At 39.0% G+C, this 26520-nt stretch overlaps 1 non-coding gene and 2 pseudogenes across 1 annotated transcript; 2 read left to right on the forward strand and 1 right to left on the reverse strand.

Moving 5' to 3' along the window:
- The window catches only part of LOC133242604 (protein FAM204A-like), an 84495-nt pseudogene extending 75183 nt beyond the window's left edge, over positions 1–9312 (reverse strand).
- A 1104-nt stretch (positions 9313–10416) lies between these two features.
- The window catches only part of LOC133242605 (NADH-ubiquinone oxidoreductase chain 5-like), a 61755-nt pseudogene continuing 45651 nt past the window's right edge, over positions 10417–26520 (forward strand).
- On the forward strand, positions 22860–22933 carry TRNAW-CCA (transfer RNA tryptophan (anticodon CCA)). The gene has a single exon. It is a non-coding gene; the product is annotated as a tRNA-Trp (tRNA).

The raw sequence follows: 26520 nt of genomic DNA on the forward strand, positions 1-26520 counted from the left end.
CTTGATTCCAGCTTGTGCTTCTTCCAGCCCAGCGTTTCTCATGATGCACTCTGCATATAAGTTAAATAAGCAGGGTGAGAATATACAGCCTTGACATACTCCTTTCCCAATTTGGAACCAGTCTGTTGTTCCATGTCCAGTTCTAACTGTTGCTCCCTGACGTTCATATAAGTTTCTCAAAAGGCAGGCCAGGTGGTCTGGTATGCCCATCTCTTTCAGAATTTTCCACAGGGCTTTGGCATAGTCAATAAAGCAGAAATAGATGTTTTTCTGGAACTCTCTTGCTTTTTCCATGATCCAGCAGATCTTGGCAATTTGATCTCTGATTCCTCTGCCTTTTCTAAAACCATGAACATCTGCAAGTTCACGGTTCATGTATTGCTAAAGCTTGGCTTGGAGAATTTTGAGCATTACTTAACAAGAATGTGAGATGAGTGAAATTGTGCAGTAGTTCGAGCATTCTTTGGCATTGCCTTTCTTTGGGATTGGAATGAAAACTGACCTTTTCCAGTCCTGTGGCCACTGCTGAGTTTTCCAAATTTGCTGGCATATTGAGTGCAGCACTTTCAGAGCATCATCTTTCAGGATTTGAAATAGCTCAACTGGAATTCCATCACCTCCACTAGCTTTGTTCATAGTGATGCTTTCTAAGGCCCACTTGACTTCACATTCCAGGATGTCTGGCTCTAGGTGAGTGATCATACCATCATGATTATCTGGGTCGTGAAGATCTTTTTTGTACAGTTCTTCTGTGTATTCTTGCCACCTCTTCTTAATATCTTCTGCTTCCGTTAGCTCCATACCATTTCTGTCCTTTATCAAGCCCATCTTTGTATGGATTATTCCCTTGGTATCTCTAATTTTCTTGAAGAGATCTCTAGTCTTTCCCATTCTGTTGTTTTCCTCTATTTCCTTGCATTGATCACTGAGGAAGGCTTTCTTATCTCTCCTTGCTCTTCTTTGGATCTCTGCATTCAGATGCTTATATCTTTCCTTTTCTCCTTTGCTTTTCACTTCTCTTCTTTTCACAGCTCTTTGTAAGGCCTCCTCAGACAGCCATTTTGATTTTTTGCATTTCTTTTCCAGGGGGATGGTCTTGATGCCTCTCCCTTGTACAATGTCACAAACCTCCATCTGTAGTTCATCAGGCACCCTGTCTATCAGATCTAATCCCTTAAATCTATTTCTAACTTCCACTGTATAATCATAAAGTATTTGATTTAGGTCATACCTGAATGGTCTAGTGGTTTTCCCTACTTTCTTCAATTTAAATCTGAATTTGGCCATAAGGAATTCCTGATCTGAGCCACAGTCAACTCCCAGTGTTGTTTTTGCTGACTATGTATAGAGCTTCTCCATTTTGGCTGCAAAGAATATAATCAATCTGATTTTGGTGTTGACCATCTGGTGATGTCCATGTGTAGAGTCTTCTCTTGTGTTGTTGGAAGACACTGTTTGCTATGACCAGTGCGTTCTCTTGGCAAAACTCTATTAGCCTTTGCCCTGCTTCCTCTAAGATCAGGAACAAGACAAGGATTTCCATTCTCATGATTTTTATTCAGTATAGTTTTGGATGTCTCAGCTATGGCAATCAGAGAAGAAAAAGGAATAAAGATAATCCAAATTGGAAAAGAAAAAATTAAATTTTCACTGTTTGAAGATGACATGATATTATACATAGAAGATCATAAATGTGCTACCAGAAAACCACTTGTACTCATTAATGAATTTGGTAAAGTTGCAGGTTACAAAATTAATACGTAGAAATCTGTTGCTTGTCTATACAATAACAATGAAAGATCAGAGAGATAAATTTAAGAAGCAGTTCCATTTACTGTCACATCAGAAAGAATAAAATACCTGAAAATAACCTATCTAAGGAGACAAAAGACCTGTACTCCTAAAGCTATAAGATGTTGATGAAAAAAATCAAAGAAGACAGAGATGGAAAGACATACCATGTTGGTGGATGGAAAGAATCAATGTTGTCAAAATGCTTATACTGCCCAAGGCAATCTACAGATTCAGTGCAATCTTGATCAAATTACAAATGGCATTATTCACAGAACTAGAATTAAAAAAAAATCTCAAAATTTGTGAAAGTGAAAGTAGCTCAGTTGTGTTCGACTCTTTGCAACCCCATGGACTATACAGTCCATGGAATTCTCCAAGCCAGAAAACTGGAGGGGCTAGCCTTTCCCTTCTCCAGGGGATCTTCAAAGCCCAGGGATCCAACCAAGGTCTCCTGCATTGCAAGCAGATTCTTTACCAGCTGAACCATGGAGGCACAAAAGACTGCGAATAGCCAAAGCAATCTTGAAAAAAAAAAAATGGAGCTGGAGGAATAGGCACCCTGACTTGAGGCTATACTATATACAGTTTATGTCATCAAAACAGTATGGTGCTGACAAAAAATAGAAATGTAAATCAAAGGAACTGGATAGAAAGCCCAGAAACAAACCCTTGAACCTATGGTCAATTAATATATGACCTAAAAATTAATTTTGCCTAAAAAGGTGGCAAGCCTTTGACTGTGTGGATCACAATAAACTGTGGAAAATTCTGAAAGTGATGGGAATACCAGTCCATCTTACCTGCCTCTTGAGAAATCTGTATGCAGGTCTGGAAGCAACAGTTAGAACTGGACATGGAACAGACTGGTTCCAAATAGGGAAAGGAGTACGTCAAGGCTGTATATTGTCACCCTACTTACTTAACTTATATGAAGAGTGCATCATGAGAAATGCTGGGCTGGATGAAGCACAAGCTGGAATCAAGATTGCTGGGAGAAATGTCAATAACCTCAGGTATGCAGATGACACCACCCTTATGGCAGAAGATGAAGAAGAACTAAAGAGCCTCTTGATGAAAATGAAAGAGGAGAGTGAAAAAGCTGGCTTCAAGCTCAACATTCAGAAAACTAAGATAATGGCATTGGGTCCCATCACTTCATGGCAAATAGATGGGGAAACAGTGGAAACAGTGACAGACTTTATTTTTATGGGCTCCAAAATCACTGCAGTGGTGATTGCAGCCAGGAAATTAAAAGACGCTTACTCCTTGGAAGGAAAGTTATCACCAACCTAGACAGCATATTAAAAAGCAGAGATATTACTTTGTCAATAAAGGTCCATCTAGTCAAGGCTTTGGTTTTTCCAGTGGTCATGTATGGATGTGAGTTAGACTATAAAAAAAGCTGAGTGCTGAAGAATTGATGCTTTTGAACTGTGGTGTTGGAGAAGACTCTTGAGAGTCCGTTGGACTGCAAGGAGATCCAACCAGTTCATCCTAAAAGAGATCAGACCTGAATGTTCATTGGAAGGACTGATGTTGAAGCTGAAACTCGAATACTTTGGCCACCTGATGTTAAGAACTGACTCATTTGAAAAGACCATGATGCTGGGAAAGATTGAGGGCAGGAGGGGAAGGGGACGACAGAGGATGAGATGGTTAGATGGCATCACCGACTCAATGGACATGGGTTTTGGTGGACTCCAGGAGTTGGTGATGGACAGTGAGGCCTGGCGTGCTGCAATGCATGGGGTCGCAAAGAGTCAGACATGACTGAGTGACTGAACTGAACTGAAAGAGGTGGTAAGATTACAAAAGTTTGGAAAAACAATCTTTTCAACAAATGGTGCTTGGAAAACTGGACAGCCACATAGAAAAAAAAATGAAATCAGATTATTCATTAACAGCATACACAAAAATAAGCTCAGTATAGTTTAAAGACATAAACATGAGACTGGACACTATAAAACTCTTAGAGGAAAACAGGCAGAAATCTCTCTGATATAGGCAGAATAGTCTCTGACATAAATTACAACAATGTCTTTTTCGATCTGTCTCCCAGAATAATGGAAGTAAAAACAAAAATAAGCAAATGAAACCTACTTACATTCAAAAGCTTTTGCACAGCAAAGGAAATAATAAAACAGAAAGACAACCAACAAGTTGGGAGATAATATTTGTATAAATATTGTGTTAACATTGTGCAAATGATGTGACGAACAATCAATTATTCTCTGAAGTCTACAAACAGCTCATGATAATCAACATCATCAAAACAAACAACTCAGTTTAAAAATGGACAGAAGACCTAAATAGACATTTCTCCAAAGAAGACACGTGGTTCACAAAGAGGCACATGAAAAGATGTTCAGCATCACTAATTATTAGAGAAATGCAAATAAAAACTACAATGATATATATATAACCTTATACCAGCCAGAATGGCTGTCATCAAAAAATCCACAAGTAATAAATGTCAGAGAGGGGGTGGAGGGAAGGGAAACCACTACACTGTTGGTGGGAATGTAAATTGATACATCCATGATGGAAGTTTCTAAAATAACTAAAATTAGAGCTGCTATGTGACCCTGCAACCCCACTCCTGCTCATATATCCAGAGAAAAACATGGTCCAAAAGAATACAATGCACCCCAATGTTTTTGCAGCACTGCTTATACAATATCCAAGACATGGAACCAACTTAAATGCCCATCGACAAAACAATGGATAAAGAAGATGTGGTACATTATATACACAATAGAATATTACTCAGCTATTAAAAAGAATGAAATAATGTACTTTGCCACAACATGGATGGAGCTATAGATTGTCATACTGAGTGAAATAAGTCAGAAAGAGAAATATTGTATTACATTCCTTATATGTGGAATAGACATGATACACATGAACTTATTTATGAAAGAGAAGCAGGCTCACAGACTTAGAGAACAAATAAATGTTTCAGAGGGGAGATGAGGGGAAAGGAGAGTTAAAGAGTTTAGGATGGACAGATACACACTGCTATATTTAAAATGGACAAAGAACAAATGCTATACACATTCCTTGAGTATAGCACAAGGAATGCTGCTCAATATTATGTGACAGCTTGGATGGGAGGGGAGTTTGGAGGAGAATGGATACATAAATATATATATCGCTGAGTCCCTTTGCTGTCCACATGAAACTATCATAACATTGTTAGTTGACTATACTCCAATACAAAATAAAAAATTTAATAAAAAATTAAGTGAAAATAAAAGACAGTCTGTTCTTTACAGAGTCAAGTTCATAGAGACAAAAAAGGCAAGATAATTATAATTCAGAATTACTGTAGAAATCTGTGCAAAGTGCTATGGATTCTTGGACAAAATGATTAAATCCTACTATTTGGAGAATAATAGAGACTCTGACTTTTATACAGGACCCTCTACATGTCAGGGACTGTGCCAATTACTTTATTATTTATTTTAATATTTTGAAGTATAAATTTTTTTATACTTCGAATAGTTTCAGGTGTACAGCAGTGTTGTTCAATATTTTTACAGACAATGCTACATTAAAAGTTATTATAAACCAGGAAGAAATAGAAAATATTAACAGACACATCACAGCACAGAAATTGAAACTGTAATCAGAAATCTTCCAGCAAACAAAAGTCCAGGTCCAGACGGCTTCACAGCTGAATTCTACCAAAAATTTTGAGAAGAACTAACACCTATCCTACCCAAACGCTTCCAGAAAATTGCAGAGGAAAGTAAACTTCCAAACTCATTCTATGAGGCCACCATCACCCTAATACCAAAACCTGACAAAGATGCCACAAAAAAAGAAAACTATAGGCCAATATCACTGATGAACATAGATGCAAAAATCCTTAACAAAATTCTAGCAATCAGAATCCAACAACACATTAAAAAGATCATACACCAAGACCAAGTGGGCTTTATCCCAGGAATGCAAGGATTCTTCAGTATGCACAAATCAATCAATGTAATATACCACATTAACAAATTGAAAAATAAAAGCCATATGATCATCTCAATAGATGCAGAGAAAGCCTTCAACAAAATCCAACATCCATTTATGTTAAAAACTCTCCAGAAAGCAGGAATAGAAGGAACATAACTCAAGATAATAAAAGCTATATATGGCAAACCCACAGCAAACATTATCCTCAATGGTGAAAAATTGAAAGCATTTCCCTTAAAGTCAGGAGCAAGACAAAGGTGCCCACTTTCACCACTACTATTCAACATAAGTTTTGGAAGTTCTGGCCACAGCAATCAGAGCAGAAAAACAAATAAAAGGAATACAGATTGGAAAAGAAGAAGTAAAACTCTCACTGTTTGCAGATGACGTGATCCTCTGCATAGACAACCGTAAAGACTCCACCAGAAAATTACTAGAGCTAATCAATGAATATAGTAAAGTGGCAGGATATAAAATCAACACACAGAAATCCCTTGCATTCCTATACACTAATAATGAGAAAATAGAAAGAGTAATTAAGGAAACAATTCCATTCACCATTGCAATGAAAAGAATAAAATACTTAGGAATATATCTACCTAAAGAAACTAAAGACCTATATATAGAAAACTATAAAACACTGGTGAAAGAAATCAAAGAGGACACTAATAGATGGAGAAATATACCATGTTCATGGATCGGAAGAATCAATATAGTGAAAATGAGTATACTACCCAAAGCAATCTATAGATTCAATGCAATCCCTATCAAGCTACCAACGTTATTTGTCACAGAGCTAGAACAAATAATTTCACAATATGTATGGAAATACAAAAAACCTCGAATAGCCAAAGCAATCTTGAGAAAGAAGAATGGAACTGGAGGAATTAACCTGCCTGACTTCAGGCTCTACTACAAAGCCACAGTCATCAAGAGAGTATGTTACTGGCACAAAGACAGAGATATAGATCAATGGAACAAAATAGAAAGCCCAGAGATAAATCCACGCACCTGTGGACACCTTATCTTTGGCAAAGGAGGCAAGAATATACAATGGAGAAAAGAGGATCTCTTTAACAATTGGTGCTGGGAAAACTGGTCAACCACTTGTAAAAGAATGAAACTAGAGCACTTTCTAAAACCATACACAAAAATAAACTCAAAATGGATTAAAGATCTAAACGTAAGACCAGAGACTATAAAAGTCCTAGAGGAGAACATAGGCAAAACACTCTCTGACATAAATCACAGCAGGATCCTCTATGACCCACCTCCCAGAATATTGGAAATAAAAGCAAAAATAATCAAATGGGACCTAATTAAAATTAAAAGCTTCTGCACAACAAAGGAAACTATAAGCAAGGTGAAAAGATAGCCTTCAGAATGGGAGAAGATAATAGCAAAGGAAGCAACTGACAAAGAACTAATCTCAAAAATATACAAGCAACTCCTGCAGCTCAATTCCAGAAAAATAAACAACCCAATCAAAAAATGGGCCAAAGATGTAAACAGACATTTCTCCAAAGGAGATGTACAGATGGCTAACAAACACATGAAAAGATGCTCAACATCACTCATTGTCAGAGAAATGCAAGTCAAGACCACAATGAGGTACCATTTCACGCCAGTCAGAATGGCTGGTATCCAAAAGTCTACAAGCAATAAATGCTGGAGAGGGTGTGGAGAAAAGGGAACCCTCTTACACTGTTGGTGGGAATACAAACTAGCACAGTCACTATGGAGAACAGTGTGGAGATTCCTTAACAAAACTGGAAATAGAACTGCCATATGACCCAGCAATCCAAGTGCTGGGCATACACACTGAGGAAACCAGAATTGAAAGAGACACGTGTACCCCAATGTTCATTGCAACACTGTTTATTATAGCGAGGACATGGAAGCAACCTAGATGTCCATCAGCAGATGAATGGATAAAAAAGCTGTGGTACATATACACAGTGGAGTATTACTCAGGCATTAAAAAGAATACATTTGAGTCAGTTCTAATGAGGTGGATGAAACTGGAGCCTATTATCCAGAGTGAAGTAAGCCAGAAAGAAAAACACCAATACAGTATACTAACTCATATATATGGAATTTAGAAAGATGGTAACAATAACCCTGTATGCAAGACAGCAAAAGAGACGCAGATGTATAAAACACCCTTTTGGACTCTGTGGGAGAGGGAGAGGGTGGGAAGATTTGGGAGAATGGCATTGAAACATGTATAATATCATATATGAAATGAATCGCCAGTCCAGGTTCGATGCAGGATACAGGATGCTTGTGGCTGGTGCACTAGGATGACCCAGAAGGATAGTATGGGCAGGGAGGTGGGAGGGGGGTTCAGAATGCGGAACACGTGTACACCCGTGGCAGATTCATGTTGATATATGGCAAAATCAATACAATATTTTAATGTAATTAGCCTCCAATTAAAATAAATAAATTTATATTAAAAATATGTTATTACAAAGGAAGGAGGCAAGGTGGTGGAGGCGTAGGTAGACATAGAGTACATCTCTCTCCACAGAACATCAAGAATACATCTTCAGATGTATAAGATCTCACAGAACAGCAACTGAGAACTGGCAGGAGTCTCTGATCACCATAAATGTATATATGCTGCTGCTAAGTTGCTTCAGTCGTGTCCAACTCTGTGCGACCCCATAGACGGCAGCCTACCAAGCTCCTCCGTCCATGGGATTTTCCAGGCAAGAGTACTGGAGTGGGTTGCCATTACCTTCTCCAAAAGATATATATATATATATAGATCCATGCAAAACCCAGTAGGATGAAGGAAGGAGGGGAAAAAGAGGGGAGTGAGCAAGACTGGACCTGCGCTGGAGAGGGTGGTGTAACTGAAGCAAGGGTCAGATCCTCACATTGGGGCAATGTTTTGGGACAGAGGGGGAGACTTTGAGGCTGTTGAAGAGTGAAGCACTCATCTGTGACAATCTGAATGGAATGAGAATCACAGAGACAATCCTTGCTGCAGCCCTACTTACCCTGGACAGAGATGAAAGTCCCATGGAACGTGTGGCAGCTGGGAGCTGGAGTATAGGGATTAGAGAGCAATCCCAGGGAGAGGTCTGCTGTTGACTGTGGGGAGACAGTCCAAAGGGATGTGAGGGAGGAGATCACAGTGTGAAATGCCTTTGGAAGAAAGCCAGGCTGCCATGGAGGCTAGGCAATACTGCTGAGTCACATACAGGGGGTGGAGCCATCACTATAGCCTCTCTCCCCACATGCTGCTGCCAGCAGTTAATCAATAGAGAAAGGTCCCAGAAAGGGTGGCCTTTTGAGTGTCTGTTGCACCAAGCAACAGAGAAGGACCAGCCAGGGTGGCCCTTTGAACACCAGCTGCCACAGGCCAGAACAAGACTCTAATATTGCCATACCGCCGTGAGGCCACCAGCATTCCTGCACACTTGATGCTGCCAGGGTCCTCATGATCCAAGCAGCTGTGCCACCTCCATGCTCGATCCCCATTGGGGCACAGCTGCCGGAGGCTAGACAAAACCCTAAGTTCACCACATCTACCCTGCCCATGGCTTCTGGCTCTCCATGTACCTGGTGCTGCCAGGGTCCTTACGATCCAAGCAGTTGCACCACCTCCACACCCGGTTCTCACTGGGGCAGACCCAAGTCCTCCAGAGCAGCCTCAGGAGCAAACTCCTATGAATGGCCCACATGCAGAGGTCGTGGAAAAAACCACAACTTAACTGTAGGAGCAGTATGGAAAGAGGATTGAAAACCTTTCTACCAACTGTAAAACCTGCAGATTAAATCCACATGATCAACTAGGCAAACTCTGTGTCTATGGAATATGTAAAAGGACAATGAGAATTCCCACACAGAAAAATGCCCTAGATCTGGCAGCTGTGGACATTGGAGGCAAGAACATTCAGGAGTAAAGACAGATTACAGTCTTTTCCTACTAATTTCCTACTAATGAGCAAAAAAAAAAAAAAAAAAAAAAGAATTATTTTAAAGCAAACTTTTTATTTCCTTTATATACTTCTACCTCCACATTGACTTTTTGCAGTTCTGTGAGTTTTTTATTTTTTCAATTTTTTTGTTTTGTTTTGTTTTTGGTTTGTTTTTCTTATTGTTCCTTTCCTGCTGCAGTTATTCTTTAATATATGTAAATCTTTTTAATAAACTTCTATTTAATCTTGTTTTTCTATTTTTTTCTTTTCTTCCTTTTCTTTCTTTATTTCACTCTGTTATTTAGTTTGTTTAATTTTCTTTGCTTTATTTCCCAGTTGGCACTCTGAGCTGGTCTTGTCTTCTGGTTTGTGTTTTAGTTAGTTTTGTTTTTAATTGGTCAACATCATTTTTGGTTTCTTTGATCACTGGGTCACTCTCATTTACTTTGTATTCTTTGAAATGTTTTGGTTTTGTGTGTGTGTGTGTGTGTGTTCCTTTATTTTTGTTACAGTCTAATTATTTATTTACCATTTCTCTGGGTTTTTTTTTGTTTGTTTGTTTTGCTTTTTGTCATTGTGTTTTTGTTTTAATCCCTTTAATGCCACAGCAAATGGCTTGTGGAATCTCCCTGACCAGTGATCAGGCCTAAGCCTCTGGAGTGGGAGCACTGAGTCCAGGACACCAGACTTCCAGAGAACTCCCGAGCCCAGGGAGTATTAACTAATGAGAACTCCCAAGAAGGCCTCCACCTGTACCAAGACCTGGTATCACCCAACTGTCAACAGCACCCAGTGCAGGATGCCTCATCCAAACAAGCAAAACAAAAACACAAATGCAATCATCGTAAGATAATCTTCCCACAGTCACCACAAAATATACTACCTCATACAGCCCTGCCCATCAGAGAGAAAAAGCCTTCTCCTACCAGAACACAGGCAAAAGATCCTCCCAACAAAAAACCTACACAAACCACTCGACCAAACTCACCCACTGAGGGCAGAAAACAAAAGGAAGAAGAAATACAACCCTAAAGCCTGGGAAAAGGAGATCTCAAATACAGTAAGTTAGAAAAATATGAAAAGACAAAGAAATATTGCACAAATGAAGGAAAAAGGTAAAAACACCCAAGACCAAAGAAAAGAAGAGGAAATAGGCAAATTATCTGAAAAAGTATTTAGAGTAATGATAGTAAAATTGATCCAAAACCTCGAAAACAGAACGGAGAAAGTGCAAGAATTAATTAACACATGTAAAAAGGACCTAGAAGATATAAAAAAATAGGAAGTCAAGAGATACCTGGAGTAACAGACAAGCTTGGCATCGGAGTACAACGTGATACATGGCAGAGACTAACAGAGTTTTGCCAAGGGAATACACTGGTCATAGCAAACACACTGCTCCAACAACACAAGAGATGACTCTACACATGGACATCACCAGATGGTCAATTTTGAAATCTGATTGATTATATTATTTGCAACCAAAGATAAAGAAGTCAGAAGATAGATATACAGTCAGCAAAAACAAGACATGGAGCTTACTGTGGCTCAGAGTATCAGCTCCTTATTGCAAAATACAGGTATAAATTGAAGAAAATAGGGAAAACCACTAGACCATTCAGGTATGATCTAAATCAAAACCTTTATGATTATAAAGTGGAGATGACAAATGGATTCAAGGGATTATATCTGGTAGACAGAGTGCCTGAAGAACTATGGACAGAGCTTCAAAACATTGTACAGGAGGGAGTGACCAAAACAATCCCAAAGAAAAAGAAATACAAAAAGGCAAAATCTGAGGAAGCCTTACAAATAGCTGAGAATAGAAGAGAAATGAAAAGCAAAGGAGAAAGGGAAAGATATATCCATTTGAATGCAGAATTCCAAAGAATAACAAGGAGAGATAAGAAAGCCTTCTTAAGTGAACAATGCAAAGAAATAGAAAACAATAGAATGGGAAAGACTAAAGATCTTCTTAATCAAGTTAGAGACATCAAGGGAACATTTCATGCAAAGATGGGAACAATAAAACACAGAAGCAGCAAGAATCTAAAAGAAGAAGAGGAGGCAAAAATACACAGAACAACTGTGCAAAAAAGGTCCTAATGACCTGGATAAAACCAAAATGATGTGGTCACACATCTAGAGTCAAACATCCTGGAGTGTGATGCCAAGTGGGTCTTAGGAAACATTACTGTGAATGAAGATAGCGGAGGTGATGGAATTCCAGTGGAGCTACTTCAAATCATAAATGATGATGTTGTTAAAATGATGCACTCAATACGCCAGGAAAACTCAGCAATGGCCACAGAACTGGAGAAGGTCAGTTTTCATTCCAATCTCATAGAAAGGAAATGCCAAAGAATGTTCCAACTACCGTACGATTGTGCTCATTTCACATGCTAGCAAGGTAATGCACAAAATCCTTCAAGCTAAGGCTTTAACACAACATGTGAACTGAGCACTTCTAGATGTCCAAGATGGACTTAAAAAAGGCAGAGGAGCCGGAGATGAAATTGCCAACATTTGTTGGGTCAGAGAAAGCAAGGTAATTCCAAAAAAACATCTACTTCTGCTTCATTGACTATGTTAAAGCCTTTGTGTGGATCATAACAAACTGTGGAAAATTTTTAAAGAGATGGGAATACCATATCCTCTTACTTGCCTCCTGAGAAATCCATATACAAGTCAGGAAGCAACAGTTAATAACTGGACATGGAACAGTGGACTGGTTCAAATTTGGGAAAGGATTATGTCTAGGTTGTATACTCTCACCCTGCTTATTTAACATATATGCTGAGTACATCATGTGAAATGCCAGGCTGGGTAAATCAAAAGCTGGAATCAAGATTTCTGGGAAAAATACCCTCAGATTTGTAGATGATATCACTCTAATGGTAGAAAGAGAAGAGGAGTTAAAGAGTGTCTTGATGAAGGTGAAAGAGGAGAGTGAAAAAAGCTGGCTTAAAACCCAATATTAAAAAAACTAAGATCATGGCACCTGGTCTCATCACTTCATGGCAAATACATGGGGAAAAAGTGGAAACATTGACAGATTTTATTTTCTTGGGCCCCCAAATCACTGCAGATGGTTAAAAAGCAGAGACATTACTTTGCTGACAAAGGTCCATCTAATCAAAGCTATGGTTTTTCTAGTAGTCATGTATGAATGTGAGAGTTGGACCTTAAAAAAGGCTGAGAACTGAAGAATTGGTGCTTTCAAACTGTGGGGCTGGAGAAGACTCTTGAGAGTCCCATGGACAGCAGGGAGATCAAACCAGTCAATCCTAAGGAAATAAACCCTGAATATTCATTGTAAAGACTAATGCTGAAGCTGAAGTTCCAATACTTTTGCTACCTGATGCAAAGAAGTGACTCATTGGAAAAGACCCTGATGCTGGGAAGGATTGAGGATAAGAGGAGAAATGGATGGCAGAGGATGAGATGGTTGAATGGCATCACTGACCCAATGGACATGAGTTTGAACAAACTCCAGATGATAGTGAAGGACAGGGAAGCCTGGAGTGCTGCGGTTCATGTGTCACAAAAAGTTGGACACTACTTAGTGACTGAACAACAATGAACAACAACAGTAACAATTTGAAAAGATATTAGCACATTTAATGAATATTATTTACTTATGGATGCATAACAATATATTCCCAAGTCTTGTTGGCTTAAACAACATTAAACATTTATTACCTCATAGAGTTTCTCTGGGTTAAGAATTTGAGAATGACTTAGCTGAATGATTCTGTCTTAGAGTCTTTAGTGAGGTTGCTGAAAAAATGTTGGTTAGGGCTGCAATTTAACTTTTTTCTTCCCTCTGATGACTAAAAAATATTCACAGCCAAAACATGGAGAGTTATGCTTTATTCAGTGAGAAAGTTTTAGGACTTTAAGCCCAGGAGGCAGCTTCTCAAGTAAGCCTGAGCAAACTGCTCTGAAGAGGTGAGGAGGGAGTTAGGATATATATGAGTTTTGCAACAAAGGGCAGGTAACAAGAACAAAAGGTTTCTGTTAATAAAAGAAAGCTAGATATCTCAAGTTAAGGAATTTAACACTTTTCTATATATGGGAAGATGCAAGAGCCTGGGCTCACTGAAATCATTCCATTGATATGTACCTCAGCTTATCTGAAGTCAGTATCCTGCATTTTTATATCCTGAGTTTCCTCAGGGTCACCATGGGGAATGGCTGTAGTCTGATGGTTGCTAATTGGCAAGTATTCTTCGTTTCCTTCTTGAGTTTCCTCAGGGCTCACCAGCTCAACATCAACATTGATGACTGTGACATCCTTTGTTTACTGATAAGTCAGACAATATTCCATTTGTTACACCCTTTGTTGAGATACAACATTGTGTAAGTTTGACATAAAACATTATGTAAGTTTAAGATGCACAATGTGATAATTTGATACACCCATAGATTTCAAAATATTTACACCAATAAGATTAGCTAACATAATCTTTACCTCACATATTTATAATTTTTTATTGTTGGTATGATGATAATATTAAAACTCTACTCTCATAGCAACTTTCAAGTATACAACAATACTGATGACAGCAGCTGGCAACCACCATTGTAATCTCCTTGTCTATGAGTAGGATGTTTTTAGAGTCCACATATAAATAAGATTATACAGTATTTATCTTTTTCTGTCTGATTTATTTCACTTAGCATAATGCCCTCAAGGTCCATCCATGTTGTTATAAATGACAGAATTTCCATACACCCCCCCCTACATATTCTTTATCCATTCATTTAGCAATGGATGCTTACATGGTTTCTATGTCTTGGCTGTTGTGAATAATATTGCAATGAACATGAGAATTCATATACATTTGAAATACTTAAAGATTCACAGAAGTTAAAATGATAGTACAGAAGGGTCCCGTGTACTCTTCACTCAGTTTACCAATGGTGATATACAGCTACTTCACACTCCTCTTTCACTTTAATCAAGCAGCTCTTCAGTTTCTCTTTGCTTTCTGGTGTAAGGGTGGTGTCATTTGCGTATTTGAGGTTATTGATGTTTCTCCCAGTGGTCTTGATTCCAGCTTGTGCTTTATCCAGCTTGGCATTTCACATGATGTATTCTGCATATAAGTTAAATAAGAAATGTGACAATATACAGCCGTGATGTAATCTTTTCCCAATAAGGAACCAGTCCGTTGTTCCATGCCCAGTTCTAACCATTGCTTCTTGACCTGCATACAGATGTCTTATGAGGCATGTAAGGTGATCTGGCAATCCCATCTCTTTAAGATGTCTCCACAATTTATTGTGATGCACAGAGTCAAAGGCTTTGGAGTTGTCAATAAAGCAAAAGTAGATTTTTTTTTTGGAACTCTCTTGCTTTTTTGATGATCCAGTGTATGTAGCAATTTGATCTCTGGTTCCTCTGCCTTTTCTAAATCCAGCTGGAACATCTGCAATTTCTTAGTTCATGTACATCTGGAAGTTCTAGAACATCTGGAAGTTCTAGGATCACGTTGAAGCCTCTCTTGGAGAATTTTGAGCATTACTTTGCTAGTGTGTGAGATGAATCCAACTGTGTGGGGTGGCAGCTGAGAGTGCCAGGCTGTGACAGTGCAGGAGCGATCGAGAGGAACTACCCCACATCCGAGGTCAGGGGTGGCGGCTGGGAGGAGCTACCTCATGCCCAAGGAGTGGTGGCTGAACGGGAGCAGGAGGGCCAAGAGGAGCTACTCCATGTTCATGGTTAGGAGGGGCGGCGGTGAGGAAATATCCTTCATCCAAGGTAAGGAGCAGTGGCTGCACTTTGCTGGAGCAGCCGTGAAGAGATACCTCACGTCCAAGGTAAGAGAAACTCAACTAAGAGAGTAGGTGTTGCAAGAGGGCATCAGAGGGCAGACACACTGAAACCATAATCACAGAAAACTAGTCAATCTAATCACACTAGGACCAAAGTCTTGTCTAACTCAATGAAACTAAGCCATGCTGTGTGGGGCCACCCAAAATGGGTGGGTCATGGTGGAGAAGTCTGACAGAATGTGGTCCACTGGAGAAGGGAATGGCAAACCATGTCAGTATTGTTGCCTTGAGAACCCCATGAACAGTATGAAAAGGGAAAATGATAGGATACTGAAAGAGGAACTCTCCAGGCCGGTAGGTGCCCAATATGCTACTGGAGATCAGTGGAGAAATAACTCCAGAAAGAATGAAGGGATGGAGCCAAAGCAAAAAGAATACCCAGCTGTGGATGTGACTGGTGATAGAATCAAGGTCTAATGCTGTAAAGAGCAATATTTCATAGGAACCTGGAATGTTAGGTCCATGAATCAAGGCAAACTGGAAGTGGTCAAACAGGAGATGGCAAGAGTGAATGTTGACATTCTAGGAATCAGCGAACTAAAATGGACTGGAATGGGTGAATTTAACTCAGATGACCATTATATCTACTACTGCAGGCAGGAATCCCTTAGAAGAAATGGAGTAGCCATCATGGTCAACAAAAGAGTCCAAAATGCAGTGCTTGGATGCAATCTCAAAAATGAAAGAATGATCTCTGTTCGTTTCCAAGGCAAACCATTCAATATCACAGTAGTCCAAGTCTATGCCCTAACCAGTAACGCTGAAGAAGCTGAAGTTGAACACTTCTATGAAGACCTACAAGATATTTTAGCTAACACCCCCAAAAGATGTCCTTGTCATTATAGGGGACTGGAATACAAAAGTAGGAAGTCAAGAAACACCTGGAATAATAGGCAAATTTGGCCTTGGAATAGGGAATGAAGCAGGGCAAAGGCTAACAGAGTTTTGCCAAGAGAACGCACTGGTCATAGCAAGCACCCTCTTCAAACAACATAAGAGAAGACTCTACACATGGACATCACCAGATGGTCAACAACGAAATCAGATTGATTATATTCTTTGCAGCCAAAGATGGAGAAGCTCTATACAGTCAGCAAAAACAAGACCGGGAGCTGACTGGCTCAGATCATGAACTCCTTATTGCCAAATTCAAACTGATATTGAAAAAAGTAGGGAAAACCACTAGACCATTCAGGTATGACCTAAATCAAATGACCCTTCTGATTATACAGTGGAAGTGAGAAATAGATTTAAGGGACTAGATCTGATAGAGTTCCTGAGGAACTATGGACTGAGGTTCGTGACTTTGTACAGGAGACAGGGATCAAGACCATCCCCATGGAAAAGAAATGCAAAAAGCAAAATGGCCATCTGAGGAGGCCTTACAAATAGCTGTGAAAAGGAGAGAAGTGAAAAGTAAAGGAGAAAAAACGGAAAGATATAAGCATCTGAATGCAGAGTTCCAAACAATAGCAAGAAGAGATAAGAAATACTTCCTCAGCGATCAATGCAAAGAAATAGAGGAAAACAACAGAATGGGAAAGACTAGAGATCTCTTCAAGAAAATTAGAGAAACCAAGGGAACATTTCATGCAAAGATGGGCTCGATAAAGGACAGAAATGGTATGGACCTAACAGAAGCAGAAGATATTAAGAAGAGGTGGCAAGAATACACAGAAGAACTGTACAAAAAAGATCTTCACGACCAAGATAATCACAATGGTGTGATCACTGACCTAGAGGCAGACATCCTGGAATGTGAAGTTAAATGGGCCTTAGAAACATCACTATGAACAAAGCTAGTGGAGGTGATGGAATTCCAGTTGAGCTATTTCAAATCCTGAAAGATGATGCTCTGAAAGTGCTGCACTCAATATGCCAGCAAATTTGGAAAACTCAGCAGTGGCCACAGGACTGGAAAAGGTCAGTTTTCATTCCAATCCCAAAGAAAGGCAATGCCAAAGAATGCTCGAACTACTGCACAATTTCACTCATCTCACATTCTTGTTAAGTAATGCTCAAAATTCTCCAAGCCAGGCTTCAGCAATACATGAACCGTGAACTTCCAGATATTCAAGCTGGTCTTAGAAAAGGCAGAGGAACCAGAGATCAAATTGCCATGATCTGTTGGATCATGGAAAAAGCAAGAGAGTTCCAGAAAAACATCTATTTCTGCTTTATTGAGTATGCCAAAGCAAACAGGAAGCCAAAGAAGGCTGGAGTAGCAATTCTCATATCAGACAAAATAGACCTTAAAATAAAGATTACAAGAGATAAGCAGGGACATTACATAATGATCAAGGGATCTATCCAAGAGGAAGACATAAAAATCGTAAATATATATGCACCGAACATAGGAGAACCCCAATACATAAGACAAACACTAACAGACATAAAAGGAGAAATTGATAGTAACACAATAAAAGTCAGTTCAATTCAGTTCAGTCGCTCAGTTGTGTCTGACTCTTTGTGACTCCATGAACCACAGCACTCCAGGCCTCCCTGTCCATCACCAACTCCCAGAGTTTACCCAAACTCATGTCCATCGAGTTGGTGATGCCATCTAACCATCTCATCCTTTGTCGTCCCCTTCTCCCGCCTTCAATCTTTCCCAACATCAAGGTCTTTTCCAATCAGTCAGCTCTTTGCATCATGTGGCCAAAATATTGGAATTCAGCTTCAACATCAGTCCTTCCAATGAACACTCAGGACTGATTTCCTTTAGGATGGACTGGTTGAATCTCCTTGTAGTGCAAGGGACTCTCAAGAGTCTTCTCCAACACCACAGTTCAAAAGCATCAATTCTTCTGCGCTCAGCTTTCTTTATAGTCCAACTCTTACATCCATACATGACTACTGGAAAAACCATAGTCTTGACTAGATGGACCTTTGTTGACAAAGTAATATCTCTGCTTTTTAATATGCCGTCTAGGGTGGTCATAACTTTCCTTACAAGGAGTAAGCATCTTTTAATTTCATGGCTGCAATCACCATCTGCAGTAATTTTGGAGCCCCTCAAAATAAAAGAAGATTTTAACACCCCACTCACACCAATGGACAGATCATCAAAACAGAAAATTAGTAAGGAAACACAAGTCTTAAATGATACATTATATGAGATCAATCTCACTGATATCTTTAGGATATTCCATCCAAATGCAGAAGAATAAACTTTCTCAAGTGCACATGGATCATTCTCCAGGATAGACCACATCTTGGGTCACAAATCAAACCTCAGTAAATATAAGGAAATTGAAATCATATCAAGCATCTTCTCTGGTCACAATGCTATGAGACTAGATATCAATTACAAGAAAAAAACTGTAAGAAACACAAACACATGGAATTAATACGTTTCTAAATAATCAACAGGCTACTGAATAAATCAAAAAGAAAATCAAAAAATTTATTGAAGCAAATAATACGATGAAAACATGACAACTCAAAACCTATGGGATGCAACAAAAGCAGTTCTAAGAGGGAAGTTTATAGCAATACAATCCTACCTCAAGAAACAAGAAAAACATGGAATAGACAACCAAAGTTTACACTCTCTTTAACCATTGCAACAAAAGGCATCAAATACCTAGGAATAAATCTAACTGAAGATACAAAAACCTTGTATTAGAAAACTATAAGACACTGATAAAAGAAATCAAAGATGACATAAACAGATAGAGAGATATACCATGTTCCTAGATTGGAAGGATCAATGTTGTGAAAATGACTATACCACCAAAAGCCATCTACAGATTCAATGCAATCTCTATCAAATTACCAATGGTATTTTTCACAGAACTAGAACAAAAATTTCACAGTATGTATGGAAACATAAAAGACCCTAAATAGCCAAAGCAATCTTGAGAGAGAATCAACTTTCCTTACTTCAGACTATACTACAAAGCTACATTCATCAAGACAGTATGATACTGGCACAAAAAGAGAAATATAGTATATAAACCAGTGGAACAAGATAGAAAGCCCAGAGATAAACCCATGCACCTATGGGCACCTTATCTTTGACAAAGGAGGAAAGAATATACAATAGAAAAAAAAAAAAGACAGGCTCTTCAACAAGTGGTGCTGGGAAAAATGGACAGCTATGTGTAAAAGAATAAAATTAGAACACTTCTTAACATCATACACAAAGATAAACTCAAAGTGGATTATAGATCTAAATGTAAGACCAGAAACTATAAAACTATAAAACTCTTTGACATAAATCAGAGCAAGATCCTCTATGACCCACCTTGAGAATAATGGGGAAAAAAGCAATAAACAAATGGGACCTAGTTAAACCTAAGCTTTGGCACAGTGAAGGAAACTGTAAATAAGGTGAAAAGACAAACCTCAGAATGAGCAAAATAATAGCAAACAAGACAATTGACAAAAGATTAATCTCCAAAATCTACAAGCAGCTCATTCAGCTCAATACCAGAAAAACAAAAAACCCAACCAAAAAGCGGATAGAAGACCAAAATGGACATTTTTTCCAAAGATGACATACAGATCACTAATAAACATATGGAAAGATGCTAAATATCGCTCATTATTAGAGCAATGCAAAGCAAAACTGCAGTGAAATAACACCTCACACTGGTTAGAATGGCCATCATCAAAACATCTACAAACAATAATGCTGGAGAGGGTGTGGAAAAAAGGGAATCGTCTTGCACTGTTGGTCGGTATGTAAATTGATACAGCCACTATGGAAGATGGTATAGAGATTCCTGAAAAAGCTAGGAATAAAACTACCATATGACCCAGAAATCCCACTATTGGGGATATACCCTGAGGAAACCATAATTGAAAAAAACACATTCCTGCTTTTTTTCTTTTTTTTTTTTAATTTTATTTTATTTTTAAACTTTACAAATTGTATTAGTTTTGCCAAATATCAAAATGAATCCGCCACAGGTATACGTGTGTTCCCCATCCTGAACCCTCCTCCCTCCTCCCTCCTCCCTCCTCCCTCCCCATACCACCCCTCTGGGTCGTCCCAGTGCACTAGCCCCAAGCATCCAGTATTGTGCATCGAACCTGGACTGGCAACTCGTTTCATACATGATATTATACATGTTTCAATGCCATTCTCCCAAATCTTCCCACCCTCTCCCTCTGCAACAGAGTCCATAAGACTGTTCTATACATCAGTGTCTCTTTTGCTGTCCCTTCCCTAAGTAAGAAATAAAAAATGTGAATTAAAAAAAAAAAGAAAAAGAAAAAGACACATGTACCCCAATGTTCATTGCAGAACTATTTACAATAGCTAGTACATGAAAGCATCCTAGATTTCCATTGACAGATGAATGGATAAAGAATATATGGTATATTTATACAATGGAATATTACTCAGCCATAAAACAGAATGCATTTGACTCAGTTCTATTAGGGTGGATGAGCCTAGAGTCTATTATACAGAGCAAGTCAGGAAGAGAAAGACAAATATCTTATGTTAACACATATATATGTAATCTTGAAAGATGGTACTGAAGAACCTATCTATAGGGCAACAGTGGAGACACAGACGTAGAGAACAGACTTGTGGACAGAGTTGGGGAAGGAGAGGGTGGAATGAAGTGAGAGAATAGCATTGAAACATATAACTTATCATATGTAAAATTATACAGCCCGTGAAAATTAATTGTATAATGGAGGGAGCCCAAATCTGGTGTTCTGTGATAAACTAGAGGGGTGGGATGGGGTGGGAAGTATGGGCAAGAGGGAGGGACATACATATACCTATGGCTAATTCATGTTGATATATGGTAGAAACCAATACAATATTGTAAAGCAATTATCCTCCAATTGAAAATAATTTAAAAAATCATGAAATTATTGGTTCCAGTTGAATTCTTTCCTAAGTAGGATAAATCTGAGACTGATGACTTTCAAGGATGAAAATGCTGCAGTCCTGGTTGACAGAGACTTGTTGAGATCTCCTAGGTGGTGTTGCCTTCCTCATAAAAAGTCCATGATATCACCAAGGTGGGGATTATTATTCTCTTTTGAACAGAGGAAGAAACCAAAGTTAAATACTTTTCTTTTCTAGGTTACATAGCCAGTTAATAGGAATGTGAGAACTTGAACCTAGTTCTGTCTGCCAGTGCATTACTGTTTTTGAAGAGTTCATCAATAGATTCATCTCAATTCATGAATCTGGGACGCAGCTAGAACTTGGAAGGCAGTTTTGGAAATGCTTACTGAGGGCCTCACATTCAACACATTGGAGTTTGGACTATTCCTGGTAGATGGTGGGAAGCCATAGAAAGATTTTAAACAGTGGAAGTGACTGTGCCTATTGATCGTTCTTCCTTGCCACTTTAGCACTCACTGTTTGGCACTTAAAACCAAGCTGACAAGTTAGTTTTACACTCCTATCAGCAAGTCAGAGCCTGGTAGTTTGTGGTCAAACTGTTTATGTACTTTCTTTTAACAGCTTTCTCTCAGTTGCTTTCTGCTTTACTTAAGGGCATTCCAGTTATTTCCATCTGTCCTCTATTAGTGGCCAAACTTAAAGAAGGCTGGTCTGTCCCTGCCCCCTCCTCTGCCTCTTCCTGACTTAATGAAAAAGCTGGTTTCTTTAAGTCTGAAGTCAGACCCAGCCAAACAAGCAAAGACACAATCTCTTTGGACATGGAACACTGAAATGGTGATTAATCTTCTTCCTGAACATTCTTGTCAAACGCTTACTTCACCTCACACTTTTTTCATTTCTCAAAAAACATCTGGTTTGCAGCTTTTTTTCCTCTTTTTTTCTATGTGTTGCCTAATTTCTACCCTCCTCCCCTCATCTATTTTTGCTACTTCTGGAAGAATATTCTAAAAGCAAGATGAGGATATCAAAGAGCCATAAGCCTAGTATTATCCTAGGTCCCCACTACAGCTTTATGAGGGAAGGAGGTTAGAGATCATTCCCATATTACTAAAAGAGAGGAAGAAATGTTTTAGAAACTGCCTAGAATTTAATAGAGCAAAGATCCAGGGACCTCGATGTGTGCCATGCTTTTTTAAGGATGTAGACATCGAGGCTCAGAAAGCTTAGGTGAGTTGGTGAAGGTTGCAGCGTTAGCACACATTGTGAAGCCAGTCTTGGTTCCTTATGGTGTGGAAAGTCAAGAACTCCTGTACACTACAAGTTTTTATTTTGTTTGTTGTTTGAAACTTGTTCTTTTGAAATAATTTTAGACTCATTAGAAGTTGCAAAAAAAGTACAAAAGATTCCTGTGTATGCTTCACCCAGATTCCTCCAGTGATAATATCATCTTATATGTCCATGGTACTTTTTCAAAACCAGAAATTGACATTGGCTCAATAATATGGGGCTTCTCTGGTGGCTCAGAGGTTAAAGCGTCTGCCTCCAATGCAGGAGACCCAGGTTCAATCCCTGGGTCAGGAAGATCCCCTGGAGAAGGAAATGGTAACTCACTCCAGTATTCTTGCCTGGAGAATCCCATGGACAGAGAAGCCTGGTAGGCTACAGTCCACGGGGTCGCATAAGAGTTGGACACGACTGAGCGACTTCACTTTCACTTTCTTTCAATAATATGAACTACACCACATACCTTTGTTGTGGGGTAAACTGTGCCCCTCCCCACCCCTAAATTCACACGTTGAAATTCAATCCCCCAATGTGATTTGGAAGTATGGCTTTTAGGGAGATAATTAAGGTTAAATGAAGTCATAAGGGTGGGGTCCTAATCCAACAGAACTGGCATCTTTATAAGAAGAAGAAACTTCAGAGATCTCTCTTTTCTCCATGAGTACACAGAGGAAAGGTGATATGAGGACACAGAGAAAAGGTGGTTGTCTACAAGTGAGGAAGAGAGGTCTCAAAAGAAACCAATCCTGGCACCTTGATCTTAGAATTCTAGCCTCCAGAAATGTGAGAAAATAAATTTCTTCACTTTCTGGAGGCTAGAGGTACCAAAATCGAGGTGTTGGTAGGGTTGATTTTGTTCTGAGGCCTCTCTCCTTGCTTGCAGACAGCTGCCCTTTTGTTGACTTTTCACATGGCTGTCCCTTTATGCACATGTGCTCCTGGTGCCTGTGTGTGTCTTAATCTCCTCTTTTAAAAACACCAGTCAGATTGGTTTTGGTGTACCTTAGTAGCTTCATTTTAACTTAGTGACTTCTTTAAAGGCCCTATCTCCAAATAGTCACATTCTGAGGCACTGGAGTTTAAGGGTTCAACATATGAGACTTGAGCCATAATTCAGTTAATAACAAGTGTTATGACATTATCTGCCTCCTGAGAAGCCTGTATGCAGGTCAAGAAACAACAGTTAGAACCAGAAATGAAACAATGGATTTGTTCAAAATTGGGAAAGGAGTACATCAAGGCTGTATATTATCACCATGTTTATTTAACTTATATACAGAGTGAAGTGAAGTGAAGTGAAGTGAAAGTCACTCAGTCGTGTCCGACTCTTTGCAACCCCATGGATTGCATAGTCCATGGGATTCTCCAGGCTAGAATACTAGAGTGGGTAGCCTTTCCCTCCTCAAATGGATCTTCCCAACCCAAGGATCAAACCCAGGTCTCCCACATTGCAGGCGGATTTTTTTACCAGCTGAGCCACAAGGGAAACCCGAGAATACTGGACTGGGTAGCCTATCCCTTCTCCAGTGGATCTTCCCGACCCAGGAATCAAACCAGGGTCTCCTGCATCACAGGCTGATTCTTTACCAACTGAGCTATGAGGGAAGCCCTATATGCAGAGTACACCATGTGAAATGCTGGGCTGGATGAAGCACAAGATGGAAGCAAGATTGCTGGGAGAAATATCAATAACCTCAGATATGCAGATTACACCACCCTTATGGCAGAAAGTGAAGAGGAACTAAAGAGCCTCTTGATGAAGGTGAAAGAGGAGAGTGGAAAAGCTGGCTTAAAGCTCAACATTCAAAAAATGAAGATCATGGCATCCAGTCCCATCACTTCATGGCAAATAGATGGGCAAACAGTGGAAACAGTGACAGATTTTCTTTTCTTGGTCTCCAAAACCACTGCAGATGGTGACTGCAGCCATGAAATGAAAAGACACTTGCTCCTTGGTAGGAAAGCTATGACAAACCTAGACAGCATATTAAAAAGCAGAGACATTACTTTGCTGACAAAGGTCCATCTAGTCAAAGCTATGGTTTTTCCTGTAGTCATGTATGGATGTGAGAGTTGGATCATAAAGAAGGCTGAACGTCAAAGAATTGATGCTTTTGAGCTGTGATGTTGGAGAAGACTCTTGAGAGTCCCTTGGACTGCAAGGAGATCCAACCAGTGAATCCTAAAGGAAATCAATCCTGAATATTCATTGGAAGGACTGATGCTGAGGCTGAAGCTCTAATACTTTGGCTACCTGATGTACAGGACTGACTCATTTGAAAAGACCCTGATACTGGGAAAGGTTGAAGGCAGGAGGAGAAGGGGAAGACAGAAGACAAGATGGTTGGATGGCATCACAAACTCAATGGACAGGAGTTTGAGCAAGCTCCAGGAGATGGTGAAGGACAGGGAAGCCTGGTGTGCTGCAGTCCATGGGGTCACAAAGAGTCAGAAATGACTGAGCGAGTGAACAACAACAACAATAAATTTATTAACAAACACCATAGTTAGGAGAAAGAACTGTTCCACCAACACAAAGAAATTCTGTAGTGCTACTTTTTATCATTACACCCTCCCCAGTCCTTGATAACTGGTACCACTGATCTTTTCTCCATCAAATGCAATCATACAGTATGTGACCTATTGAGATTTGTTTTTTCTTTCCCACTCAGCATAGTGACCCTGAGATCCACCCAAGTTATGTATGTGTTAATAGTTTGCTCCTTTTTACTGCTAAGTGGTATTACATGGTATGGGTGTACCGTGGTTTGCTTATCCATTCAACTATTGAAGGATATTCGGGTTGTTTCCAGTTTCAGTGTGTTAGTGTTAGTTGCTCAGTCATATCCAACACTTTGCAACCCCATAGACTGTAGCTCGCCAGGCTCCCCTGTCCTTGGAATTCTCCAGGCAAGAATACTGGAGTTGGTAGCCATTCCCTTCTCCAGGGGACTTTCTCAAACCAGAGATCTAACCCGGGTCTCCCACATTCCAGGCAGGTTGTTTCTGGTTTGAGGCCATTACAAATAAAGCTTATATGAGCATTCATGTACATATTTTTGTGTAAATGTAGTGTTACTTATCTGTAGAATAGCTTCCCAGAAGTGCAATTGCTATATTGTATGATAATTGCATATTTAGTTTTTTAAGAAGCTGCCAAACTATTTTTCAAAGTAGCTACATGCCTAAAATGATGTATGAAAGATCCAGTCCCTCCACATCTTCACCAACATTTGGTGCTGTCACTTAGTCACTCTGATATATGAAGTGGTATCTCATTGTGGTTTTAGTTTCCATTTTCCCAGTGGCTAGTGATGTTGACCAAGCATCTCTTCATATTCTTTACCCATTTTCTAAGTGAATATTTTTTGTGTATTTGAGTGTTTTACCATTGAGTTTGTGAGTTTTTTTTTTTTTTTACATATTCTAAATACAATCCTTTATCAGATATATGGTTTGCAAATGTCCCCAGTCTGTGTTTTTCTTTCTCATTTTCTTAATAAGATCTGTCACAGAGTGAAAGTTTTTATTTTGATGAAGTAGAATTTATAAAAGTTTTTATGACTTATACTTTGGTGTCATATTTAGGAATCCTTCACCAATCTCAAAATCCTGAATATTTTATTTTCTAAAATTTTTATATTATTTTTTTGTTTTATATTATTATATTTCAATAATTATTTGAATTGAACAAGTGCATGCATTTGTCAGAGCTCAGCAAATATTCCCTAAATATTTGTCTTTAAATGCATATAAATTTACCTTAGAATAACTATAAAGTTATATTAAACTTTATTTTAATAACATGCATGTTTACATTTATTATGTGTGATCCATTTTGAGTTGATTTTCATATAAAGTATGAAGTTTAGGTCAAGGTTCATC

Source organism: Bos javanicus, chromosome X (genome assembly GCF_032452875.1).
Source record: "Bos javanicus breed banteng chromosome X, ARS-OSU_banteng_1.0, whole genome shotgun sequence".
In the NCBI taxonomy this organism is placed as follows: domain Eukaryota; kingdom Metazoa; phylum Chordata; class Mammalia; order Artiodactyla; family Bovidae; genus Bos; species Bos javanicus.